The 12,500-nt window shown below is 44.2% G+C and overlaps 1 protein-coding gene across 1 annotated transcript in view; it reads right to left on the bottom strand.

Moving 5' to 3' along the window:
* The window catches only part of nrxn1a (neurexin 1a), a gene marked incomplete at both ends in the record, with an annotated part of 111,652 nt that overhangs the window by 55,471 nt on the left and 43,681 nt on the right, over positions 1–12,500 (bottom strand). The gene's annotated exons all lie outside the window — the stretch shown is intronic.

Genomic DNA, 12,500 nt, shown 5'->3' with positions numbered 1-12,500 from the left:
ATATTGACACACTCATAATTACATGTATACCACATTTAGACATGTGTGTGTGTGTGTGTCCAGAACTATGCTTATGGTGTGGTTGTTGTTCGATTCTAAATTATCTTTTTCACTAGTTTGTGTCTCCAAGAAGGACAATACATTACTTTTCTTTTTAAACCAGGGTTTTTCAATCGGTTACCAAGGACCACTTGGCTGGAATAGTCTCTCCGCTGTTCACATCAATAACTCTTCATCTTGAATTATGAAGAGGAAGAGCGAAAAATGCACACGTCTGTAAAACAACAACATCATCTTATTAACCGATGAAATGTCTAGAACTCCGCTCGTCATCGTTATTTATCCTCACAAACTGCCTTTTGGACATAAAAACCTGGACGCAAATCAACTTCCTCAAACTCGACTGTCATAAATCTGCGGTCATTATGATCGGCGTGAAATCCCTCACCGAACACACCCACAGCTTCTCCCTCTGCATCGGCGGTTTCGCCCCCCTCCCCAATCTAACATCCGCAGTCCCTGTGTCATTTTTTATTCCACCCTCTCTTTTGGACCCCACATCAACCATATAGTAAGAACTGCAGTTTTTCCACCTCAGAAACACAGCATGTCTCCGCCCCTCCCTATCTACGTCCACTGCTGAAAGCCTTGTTCACTTCATCACAGATTGCAGCAGCAGCCTGCTTTATGTCGTCCCCTCTACAAACTGCAACATGTCCAGAACTCTGCTGCACGCCTGATTTACCCAGAGACCACGTCACCCCTGTCCTTCACAATCTCCATCGGCTCCCGGTGAACAACAAACTCACACAAAGCCTCCTGCCTCTCCTCACTCCTACCTCTCCTCACTCCTCCTGCCTCTCCTCACTCCTACCTCTCCTCACTCCTCCTGCCTCTCCTCACTCCTACCTCTCCTCACTCCTACCTCTCCTCACTCCTCCTACCTCCCCTCACTCCTACCTCTCCTCACTCCTACCTCTCCTCACTCCTCCTGCCTCTCCTCACTCCTACCTCTCCTCACTCCTCCTACCTCCCCTCACTCCTACCTCTGCTCACTCCTACCTCTCCTCACTCCTCCTGCCTCTCCTCACTCCTACCTCTCCTCACTCCTCCTACCTCCCCTCACTCCTACCTCTGCTCACTCCTACCTCTCCTCACTCCTCCTACCTCTCCTCACTCCTCCTACCTCTCCTCACTCCTCCTGCCTCTCATCACTCCTACCTCTCCTCACTCCTCCTGCCTCTCATCACTCCTACCTCTCCTCACTCTTCCTACCTCCCCTCACTCCTACCTCTGCTCACTCCTACCTCTCCTCACTCCTCCTGCCTCTCCTCACTCCTACCACTCCTCACTCCTCCTACCTCCCCTCACTCCTACCTCTGCTCACTCCTACCTCTCCTCACTCCTCCTACCTCTCCTCACTCCTCCTACCTCTCCTCACTCCTCCTACCTCTCCTCACTCCTCCTACCTCCCCTCACTCCTACCTCTCCTCACTCCTACCTCTCCTCACTCCTCCTACCTCTCCTCACTCCTACCACTCCTCACTCCTCCTACCTCCCCTCACTCCTACCTCTGCTCACTCCTACCTCTCCTCACTCCTCCTACCTCTCCTCACTCCTCCTACCTCTCCTCACTCCTCCTACCTCTCCTCACTCCTCCTGCCTCTCATCACTCCTACCTCTCCTCACTCCTCCTACCTCCCCTCACTCCTACCTCTGCTCACTCCTACCTCTCCTCACTCCTACCTCTCCTCACTCATCCTACCTCCCCTCACTCCTACCTCTGCTCACTCCTACCTCTCCTCACTCCTCCTGCCTCTCCTCACTCCTACCTCTCCTCACTCCTCCTACCTCCCCTCACTCCTACCTCTGCTCACTCCTACCTCTCCTCACTCCTCCTACCTCTCCTCACTCCTCCTACCTCTCCTCACTCCTCCTGCCTCTCATCACTCCTACCTCTCCTCACTCATCCTGTCTCTCATCACTCCTACCTCTCCTCACTCCTCCTACCTCCCCTCACTCCTACCTCTCCTCACTCCTCCTGCCTCTCCTCACTCCTCCTACCTCCCCTCACTCCTACCTCTGCTCACTCCTACCTCTCCTCACTCCTCCTGCCTCTCCTCACTCCTACCACTCCTCACTCCTCCTACCTCCCCTCACTCCTACCTCTGCTCACTCCTACCTCTCCTCACTCCTCCTACCTCTCCTCACTCCTCCTACCTCTCCTCACTCCTCCTACCTCTCCTCACTCCTCCTACCTCCCCTCACTCCTACCTCTCCTCACTCCTACCTCTCCTCACTCCTCCTACCTCTCCTCACTCCTACCACTCCTCACTCCTCCTACCTCCCCTCACTCCTACCTCTGCTCACTCCTACCTCTCCTCACTCCTCCTACCTCTCCTCACTCCTCCTACCTCTCCTCACTCCTCCTACCTCTCCTCACTCCTCCTGCCTCTCATCACTCCTCCTACCTCTCCTCACTCCTCCCACATACCCTACACACACAGCAGACGCCAACCTCCTTACCCCCACAAGGACCAAGCACTGAACCTTTTCCTCTGCTGCCCCCCCCCCCCCCACCCTCTGGAACTCTCCACCTACCAGCATCAGGAGCTCCCGTCTCGCCCCCTTCCTTCAAAAACGCTTTCAAACCTCACCTCCTCAAATCTGCTTTTAATCTCTGATCACATTTTGTATTTTCTTTTAGTATTTCTACTTTGTTTTCCATTATTGTGTATTTACATTTTTTTCCCACATTTGTTCCTTTGTTCTGATTTTACTTGTTTCCTGTTCTTTGTCAAATGTATTTGAGTATCACAAAAAGCACTTATTATTATTATTATTCTTTATGCTTTGAAAAAAGCTGTCAGAGCATAAATGTACAAGTCTTAAAAAAAGAAATCTTACCAACCAATACGATGTCTACTGCGATATCCTCATCTTTATTTATGTTTTCTTTTTTTTCTAAAGCTATGAGAGCAAAAAAGTTTGAGTCTAAATAAATATTAAATCCTTATTAACCAGTATGATGCGTAGTGAAAATGGCACCTGCTCATTTAATCTCTTGATTATCCCTGAGTAAACAAAGATAAAATACACAGATGCCATAGTTATTCCTTGTGTTGCTGGATCAACACTGTTAATTAAACTGGATTTACATGTCTTGTGCTTTGTACTCTTTTATTAGACTCCTGTAATCAGCTCTCTGGCAACACTTACATCATGCCAATGCCAGAGTCAGCTTCGTATTGTAGCTGAAATACCTATGCAAAGATTTATTTACCAGATAATCTCTTAGTTATGTCAATATTGTATTTAATGTTAATTAAATTATTACTCTACATTTTTGTTATTCTCTCCTCTCCTAATTGGAGGCTCGCCAAGCAAACCAGGGCTAGTATGTATCAAACTTCTAAGAATAGGAGTACTGATCTAGGATCAGACTGCTCATGACACTTTTATATACATCTCACCATGACTGGTCTCAGATCAGTACTGCTACGTTCAGATGCTTGATACAGGCCCTGCTTTGGGCTTTTTGACCGTTTAGTTTATCTACATGTTTATTTATTGTCTTTATGTCTCTGAACTAAACTTTAACTTTAAAAAAAAACTTTAAAACCAACTGAACACCATAGTCGGTGGTGTTTGGACACCAATTTGTTACAGCCACAGCCAGGGCTTTTCTCTCCCCTGTCTGTCAGCAAGTCCCCATGCCCATACATGGTCTCCTTCCTGTTCCTGTCTCACCATCATCTTACTCCGAGCTCCGAGCCTCAACATTTAGCCGTTATCCTATTTTCATACTAGTCTAGTGCTCGATTCCCTATGCTTTTTATTTAGTTGTTGCTGCTCTATTCTATTTTATACAACGGCATGCAAATTTCTCGATTCTGATTGGCCATTCACACGTCTTTATTGGTAACAATCCACGGTCCTGGGCTCAGGACCCGCCCACAACCAAATCACATAACCCTCCCCGGCTCACTCCGGGAGAAAACAGGATCGCGGAGAACAAATGGTTATGTTGAAAGCACCATAACGACTAAATATGAAGCGATTCTGTCAAGGGGAATGTGTTAGTATTTTAAACAATGTTGGATGATGTAATTGATGGGTCTTGACTCAATCTAGAACAAAAGAAAAATCGCGGATTGATTGATAGATTAATTGATTGATTTAAATTTCTTCCTTCCTACTTTCCGACTGCAGCGTTCTCTCTCACACTGTCCGACGCTGGCGTACCCACAAACACACACATACACACACACACACACACACACACACACACACACATACACACACACACACACACACGCACACACACACTGTGACACACACACACACACACACACACACACACACACACGCACACACACACACACACACTCCTGTCTGCAACAGCGGGGGAGTCAGACTGAGAGAGAAGCAGCGCTGTTTTAAGTGAGCATGGTCTATTGAATTGATTGATTGGTTGATTGCTAATTTTATTACTGTACCCCTGGTTTCCAACTGGTTAAGTTTAGGCTAAAAGAAATAAATAAAAAAATAGGGCGAAGAAAACGTTTTTTTCCTATAGGGCAAAGAAAACGTTTTAATAAATTTTCAATCAATCATTCCAATAATACACAGTTGGATGTGTTAGTTGGTTGGATGCACTTCAAGCTGCTTCCACATGAGGCAACTTCTCTCAATCATTCCAATAATACACAGTTGGATGTGTTAGTTTGGTTGGATGCACTTCAAGCTGCTTCCACATGGAGTTGTGGGAACTACTTTTTCTGGCGGATGGTTTTTTCAATAAATCTTCGATTAATGTGTGTTTATTGTATAGAAATAAGGTTGGATGAATCTGGCAGTTGTATAAAAGCTTTACACCACGTGCAGTCGTGATTTGTGACCAATAAACCATGCCTAGGGGGGTCTAACGACCCTCGGCTGCGCCTCGGGCCTAACAACCACCCCTAGGCATGGTTTATTGGTCACAAACCACTCCTGCGTGTGATGTAATGCTTAATTAATCTTTCAAACATTTTCTTATGTACCCCAGTTGCTATTGCATGTACATATTTGTGTTTTATTACACGTGTACATACATACCAACTATTTCACCTGTTTTATTCTCCACCCATCGATCATCCATAGCAACATTATATTATCACCGACATCCAAGTAGAGGGGATCCCCCTTTGAACGGCCCTTCTAAGGTTTCTCTCCTTCCTCCACATTGCCTGTGGTGCATTTTTCCTATTGCTAGGCTTTTAGTGAGTTTTTCCTTACCTTCGCTGGGGTATGTCTGGGAGTGTTGCATTTATTTATTTATTTTACATTTATTTTGGGTTTTGTTCTTGATTTATTGTGAGGTTTCTTCTTGACTTGTTTAAAGAATACGTGTCCGGCCCATGGGGACATTAACATGTGTTGTCGGGCCTTACAAATACATTTGATTTGATTTTGATTTGATTACTCACCTGTGCCTGTCTACACCCCTGCCAGCTATCACCTCATTACCAAACCAGGATAAGAGCCTGCATCCCCCTGGACCTCACCACGCCATCGGCCTGTCTCTCCTACACTCCTTGTTCCCCATCTCCAGCCCCTCTCCTGACCATTGGACCTTTTAATCCCTCCTGCTTAATTAAACATTCTAAACCGCTCCATTCTCCCGTCCCTGTGTTCTGCTCTTGGGTTCTAGAAACACCCCCCATAACACAATTACATTACTTGCCCACCGCCCCCACTGCTGTTGCCAACACAGCTGGCCTCTCATTCTCAGTGCACACCCCCTCTGTAGCTACAGTACTAGCTTTGCTGTTAGCAACATGCTACTGTAACTGCTACTACTCCTCTGTAGCTACTAGCTTTGCTGTTAGCAGCATGCTACTGTAACTGCTACTACTCCTCTGTAGCTACAGTACTAGCTTTGTTGTTAGCAACATGCTAACTGCTACTACTCCTCTGTAGCTACAGTACTAGCTTTGTTGTTAGCAACATGCTAACTGCTACTACTCCTCTGTAGCTACTAGCTTTGTTGTTAGCAACATGCTAACTGCTACTACTCCTCTGTAGCTACTAGCTTTGTTGTTAGCAACATGCTAACTGCTACTCCTTTGTAGCTACTAGCTTTGCTGTTAGCAACATGCTACTGTACCTACTACTCCTCTGTAGCTACTAGCTTTGCTGTTAGCGATATGCTACTGTAACTGCTACTACTCCTCTGTAGTTACTAGCTTTGCTGTTAGAAACATGCTATCTGCTACTACTCCTCATCGCCGTTTGGATGCGATGGTCTGCCGTTTGGATGCAGGCCTTGGTCTGCTGTTTAACTCAATTAATATAATTCTGTTAAAATAATGGCTGTTTAACCATTATCTGAAATGAAAATAATAATACCTTTTTTTATTTTTTTTATCTAACCCTAACTAACCTTACTGTCATGCACTTGTCCTAATAAACTAACCTACACTGTAGCACTCAACACTTTGATGAACATTGTTACTCAGCTGATAGAGTTGTGCCCTTCCTGATGACTTGTCGTACAGAACTTGTAAGTCGCTTTGGATCGTCAGCTAAATTACTAAATGTAAATGTAAATATATGACAAGATACAGCAGAGGGACACTGTCGTCTGTTGATTTAGCAAAGAGCAGGTGTCAGTCGACTACTGTTGAGTTTATGTGTTATATATGATTGCATGTAACTGCTTAACTGTTCCACAAGAGGGCGCTATAGGCGCAAGGAGACGTAGCTATTGTAGCTGACGTCAGGTAAGAGGGTATTTAAGGGAATGTTCCCTCCCCCTCTGTCTCTTCCTCCGTCGCCTCTCACAGAGAGAATGTCTCATGGTGCATAAGCTATGTGAAATAATAAACCACGCCAAAGGCTAAAGAGAGGACCTTGTCGTCATGACCAAGTTATTGTTGTTCCCCAGGTGACTCTGTCAACAACTACAATGATCCATATTCAAACTAGTGCTAGCTAACTAGTGCAGCCTGCCCAACTGTAACGTTAACATAACAATTTGGGATCATCTATTCTGCACAGTTCACGTTGTAAAACGATGATACTACCGAAGGAAACCATCTCAAGTATCTTGGATGATATGTCTGCACTGTGAGTTTGTTGAAATTACTCCGGTTTCCTTGGTTGTACTGTTGTATTGCTGATGCTTCTCCATTTAGCCTAATGTCAAATGTCTCTTATGGTCATTAGGCATAACGTTACTATTTTATTTTATTTTATTTTAATTATTTTAAATAGATGTGGTTAAAACGTATTCAACGCAACACACATCCCTTAGAAAATGTCTGGTGTAACCGCTAACAATGGTGTTGTCGTGAGGTCGGAAAATCTCCCACCGCGGTGTCCCTAATGCACACACACACACACACACACACACACACACACACACACACACACACACACACACACACACACACACACACACACACACACACACACACACACACACACACACACACACACACACACACACACACACACACACACACACACACACACACACACACACACACACACACACACACACACACACACACACACACACACACACACACACACACACACACACTTGTAGTAGACACAGAGGGTGGACGGGGTGGTGGGCGGAAGCGGACAGTCCTACCTGTGAGGTTTGGATTCAGGAGCCGTCTGTTCGCCCTGAACTTACCTCAGTGATGTGTCCTCTCCCCAGAGACCCCCAACAGACAGCATGCAACACACACACACACACACACACACAGGCACGCTCACAGGCACGCTCACAGGCACGCATAGATGGACACACACGCACACATGCACACTCTCTCTCTCGCTCTCTCTCTCCCTCACATACACACACATTGACTGGCAGTAATAGTGATGTGATGTAAATTAGCTGAGAACATGTAGAGATGAAGAGCGGAGCAGGGAAGATGAAGAGCATGCAGAGTCAATACTGGGACAGCATGAGTGTGTGTGTGTGTGTGTGTGTGTGTCTGTGTGTGTGTGTGTATCTGTGTCTCTGTGTGTGTGTGTTCTCACGAGCGCATGTGTGCTGGCGTCAGTGTGTGCACGGATGTGTTGCTCCCTCGTCTCTGCCCTTGTGCCGATAATGTGGCAGAAACAGGTGGAGGTATTAGCATGCTAACAGCAATCTGCCCTCAAGGACGATGGAGGCCGGGCCGGGCCTAATAAGCTGACATCACACTGCCGTCACCGCAGGGCAGAGGAGCCTCAGACACACACTTTAAATACCCATGCATAATGTCCGCCACTAAACACGCTTGTAAAGTAGTCCCTTACATACTGTACTAGCGTGGCTGTGGAGAGTGAAAGCCGCGATACAGAGAGATATACAATACAGGGGGATACAACTTAAATTATGATAATCCTTTGCACCTTGTTTCTAAACTCATCGCAAATGCTGAAAATAACCATCATCAACAGTGAGCCGGGAAGGTTCTGTTTTTCTTCTGTGAACGTGGTGGGAGGGGAGGGTAGCTTCAGAGAAATAGCTTCAGACAGGGTTCTGGGGATCAATGCTCTTCCTGCTGAGCCTGTTTATTCAGCGCTAAAAGACATATAAATACAGTATACATGCTCCTCTTTTCTTTTCTTTCTTCCACCTCAGAACTAAATACCACAACTATGATTAAGGTTGGTTATACTGTAGGTTCAGAATAACACCATGACATCATGACCTCACCTCAAGAAGAAATTCCTTTACATAACCGAAAATACAACTTAGAACTAGCTGTCGGATCTAGGGCGAATAACCGCGATTACCATTTCCCTGTGGTGTCACAGCTAGATGTGGGTTCGGGGCTAAGCTCAAGACCATCTGGGCTTCATTTAATAAAGGAATAGTTTTGGCGTCTGACATATATTATACAGGTAAGAAATGTAATAAAAAACATTGAAACTGTATTATTAAGGTTTTAATAAGTCAATGATATATAATTGAAGCCACAGAAAAAGTGGGTCATGGTGTTCTTTGGTTTGTGAGTCAAATGGCTACATGTGATGCTTCAGCACCTTGGAGAGCTCATTGTATGTTCCAATGACTCAAACAGGAAAACACAGCTTCTCTATAGGATGGTCCCTGCTGTTCTGCATGCAACACGACTACCTACATTTCACTTAATTGAATTGAATTGAATTGAATTTAATTTAATAAAGTGATGAATCCGTTTTTTTGAACGAATGAATAAGGTTTTAATATGTCAATCAAAGGGATATATTTTATGGGTCAGCACCTTGGAGAACTAATTGTATGTTGTAAAAAGGACAAACAGCTCCAAATAGGAAAACACAGCTTTTCTATAGGTAAACGGCAGACAGGTGTCGGAACCAAAATGGCACACTGGGAAATGCCTTTTTTCTGCACCTAATGGTAAAATAAACTACTGCCATGCAATTTTACCTTTAGTGGAAAAAAGTGGCATCAGCCACCATCATACAAGCCGACCTGTGTATCCCAGCTTTGTAAGCTTGTGAATTGGATGCTCCGGGCTCGAGATATGCGGACACAGAGATCCTGGAGGATCCTAACCCCTACTGTGTGAACTAAGACCAGTGCAAGGAAAAGCACTTCTGGTGTGAACAGCCAGGCTTGTATGAGCTGCAGCAGCTCAGTGAGGCAGCGTGTCCCCAGCGTGTTCGTCTCTCCACACACAGGCGGCAGCAAGTGTTGGGGTTGGTTGGGAATTCAATTAATTACATTCCATTATAGATTTTCCCCCCTCTGTCAGAAAGATTCAGGGCCGGTCAGAAAACATTCGGGACTAAAGCCCCCGAAGCCCATGCATCACACGACGGTCTTAAGACACTAAATCCACTCAAATAAGTCGAATAATAATATCTAATATCTCTATCAAATCTATTTTCTATTTTATTTCCCGTTACGTCAGTCATAAGGAAACCCTGGCTTGTCTTTCTCTAGTCCACACACAGCCCTTCGTCGTTGTTCCTTTCTTCCGCGTGCAGCCATTGAATTTCCCCAAGTCGTCTCATTGGTCTTTAAAACTAATCACTGAGCCATGGTGAGTTACTGCCTTCAAGCGCTGCCCAATTACGCCTGTAGTCCCATAAACTCTAAAAACACCGTTCTCAGACAGCAATGCTATACAGGCTCAGATTAAAAAGGGGTTACAAAGGACCATTGTGTTCCCTTTGCGGAATCATTGCCAAATTTTCTCCTAGTACAACCTAACAATTCTTCCGGGGCCTGTTTAACAACAGTGGATTAAAGTCCACGACTCTAATCTGTTTTTTCACGGGAGATCAGCGCTGAAGGTTAATGTTAGTCTGAGAGATGAGGTTTTAATCCAGGACTGCAAGACTAAACCTCAGAGGTCTATTGGAAACCAGTTAGAGCTCCAGTTAGCCTGCCCCCCCCCCTACCTGACTGATCTCCTTCTTCCCTACCGCCCCACCCCCTCCGGTCCTCCTCCACTGCCTCCCTCACTGTCCCGACATTAAAAACGTTGGTGATCGGGCCTTGTCTCGCACTGCACCCCGACTATGGAATTCCCTCCCTCAGTCCATCAGAGACTCCCCCACACCTTCAAATCCTGCCTCAAAACCCACCTGTTCTCCCTAGCCTTCAACCCCCCCCCCCCCCCTCCAACCTGATGTTTGTTCCTGTCGCTCTATGTTTCTGTGTTATCTCATGCTGCTTTCCCCTGTTTCCCCTGTGGTCTTATGTTCCTTTTTTGTTTCTTTGTTTTACTATGTTCCTCTGCCTACTGTCAGCGACTTCGGGTCCTTGAGAAGCACTATATAAATCAAATGAATTATTATTATTATTATTAATTCAGAATATTTTTGACCATCTAGATGTGGCGTATATACAGTATATGTACCTACAGAGGTTGACTTACAGATGGAATTTTCTTAACCCATCATCATTATCCTCATCATCATCATCATCCTGATCATCATCCTGATCATCATCATCATCATCATCATCATCATCATCATCATAACCAACGGCAACTGTCACAATGCACTATGCAAAAAACACATTTGGCCAGACAGCCCTCTCTGTTAAAGGAGCAAAATGATGGAACTGTCTACCAACTGAATTGAAAATGCAATACAATATTCTTTTACAAAAAAATAAAAAATAAATGCAATACAATAATTTTTTAAATTATGCTTTTTCATGTTATTTATATATTATGTATTAAATATGATGTATTCATATTTATGTTTTTTTTGTATGGCTTAAAGAGAAACAACATTGTTCTCACACCTCTATAGACACACTCATATTTTGTATCTGCATAATGTATTCTAGGCTAATTGTGGATGTATTTTAGTATTATGTATCCATGTCTGTATTTGTGTATAGGCTATGTATTTGTGGATGCATGCATTTTAGTATGTATCTGCATCTGTATTTGTGTATAGGCTATGTATTTGTGGATGTCATTAAAATGTTAGTATATCATAACTTTTGTGGACAGGTATTGTAAATTAGAGGTTCGCTACGTACACTAAACTCAGTGCATCTGGTCTTTTGTGCATAAACATATGTTACAATTCTAATGCTACCGTAATGCACATATCAAATAAACTTAACTCAAAATACAGGTCTGTTTTACTATGAACTTGTCACAAAGCTTACAGCTGTAACAGGTGTAGCTGTCATATAGTATCAGACCTTGTCAGCTCAAGAGCTCAATCAATCAAATACATTCTTTTACATAAGAAAAATATAATGAAATTCTCCATTACCAAATTCAGTGGCTACCCTTCTCTTTTTACAGATTAAAGATTGAGCCTTTAAAGGGGCACTTAGCCAAAGAAGCAATGCTGATTTATTTTGCACATAATCTCACACACATAATCCATTTTATTGAGAGTAAATGAGTTTGAATATGGCCACCGGGGATGTAATTGGGGATATTGAATCCGTGTGTTGTGTTAATTACAGCTCAATGAAATGATAAGGTAGCAGTCCCTATAAAACAAGGTATTGCTATTTTTTCATCAAAATCGTTTCATGGAGCTATAATTAACATGGCACAAGGATTCAATATCCCTGATGACATCACTGGTGGCCAAATTCAAACGTATTCACTCTCAATCACTGTCAAACTAAATGAATATAATGCATTAATGCAATACAATTTAGAGTTTTTTGATCAGATGCGTGTGTGAGATTATGTGCAAAATAAATCAGCATTGTTTTTTGGTGAAGTGCAGAAGCCAGAAGCCGCTTGTAAACAGACCTGCGCTGTTAGCTCTGTCTGGAACCATTTTAAGAGACTACTAACTCTGCCATGGGAAGAAAATGGTTGTAGCACCACTTGTTCGCCACAGTGACACAGCTCTGTTACACCGGCACTGACACCCATACCAATGAGAGTCCGGCTCGGGGAATACTGAACATACACTTAGAGGCTGGACGAGGAGTCTCTCGCCGGGCAACAAAAGAGCCAATCCAAACATGGGCGGTGCACCTGTGTAGTGAGAGGCCTCATGCAAATGCT

The sequence above is a fragment of the Notolepis coatsorum genome (assembly GCF_963971535.1).
Source record: "Notolepis coatsorum genome assembly, chromosome: 10".
Taxonomy (NCBI): domain Eukaryota; kingdom Metazoa; phylum Chordata; class Actinopteri; order Aulopiformes; family Paralepididae; genus Notolepis; species Notolepis coatsorum.
This window is presented reverse-complemented; position numbering and strand designations above follow the sequence as displayed.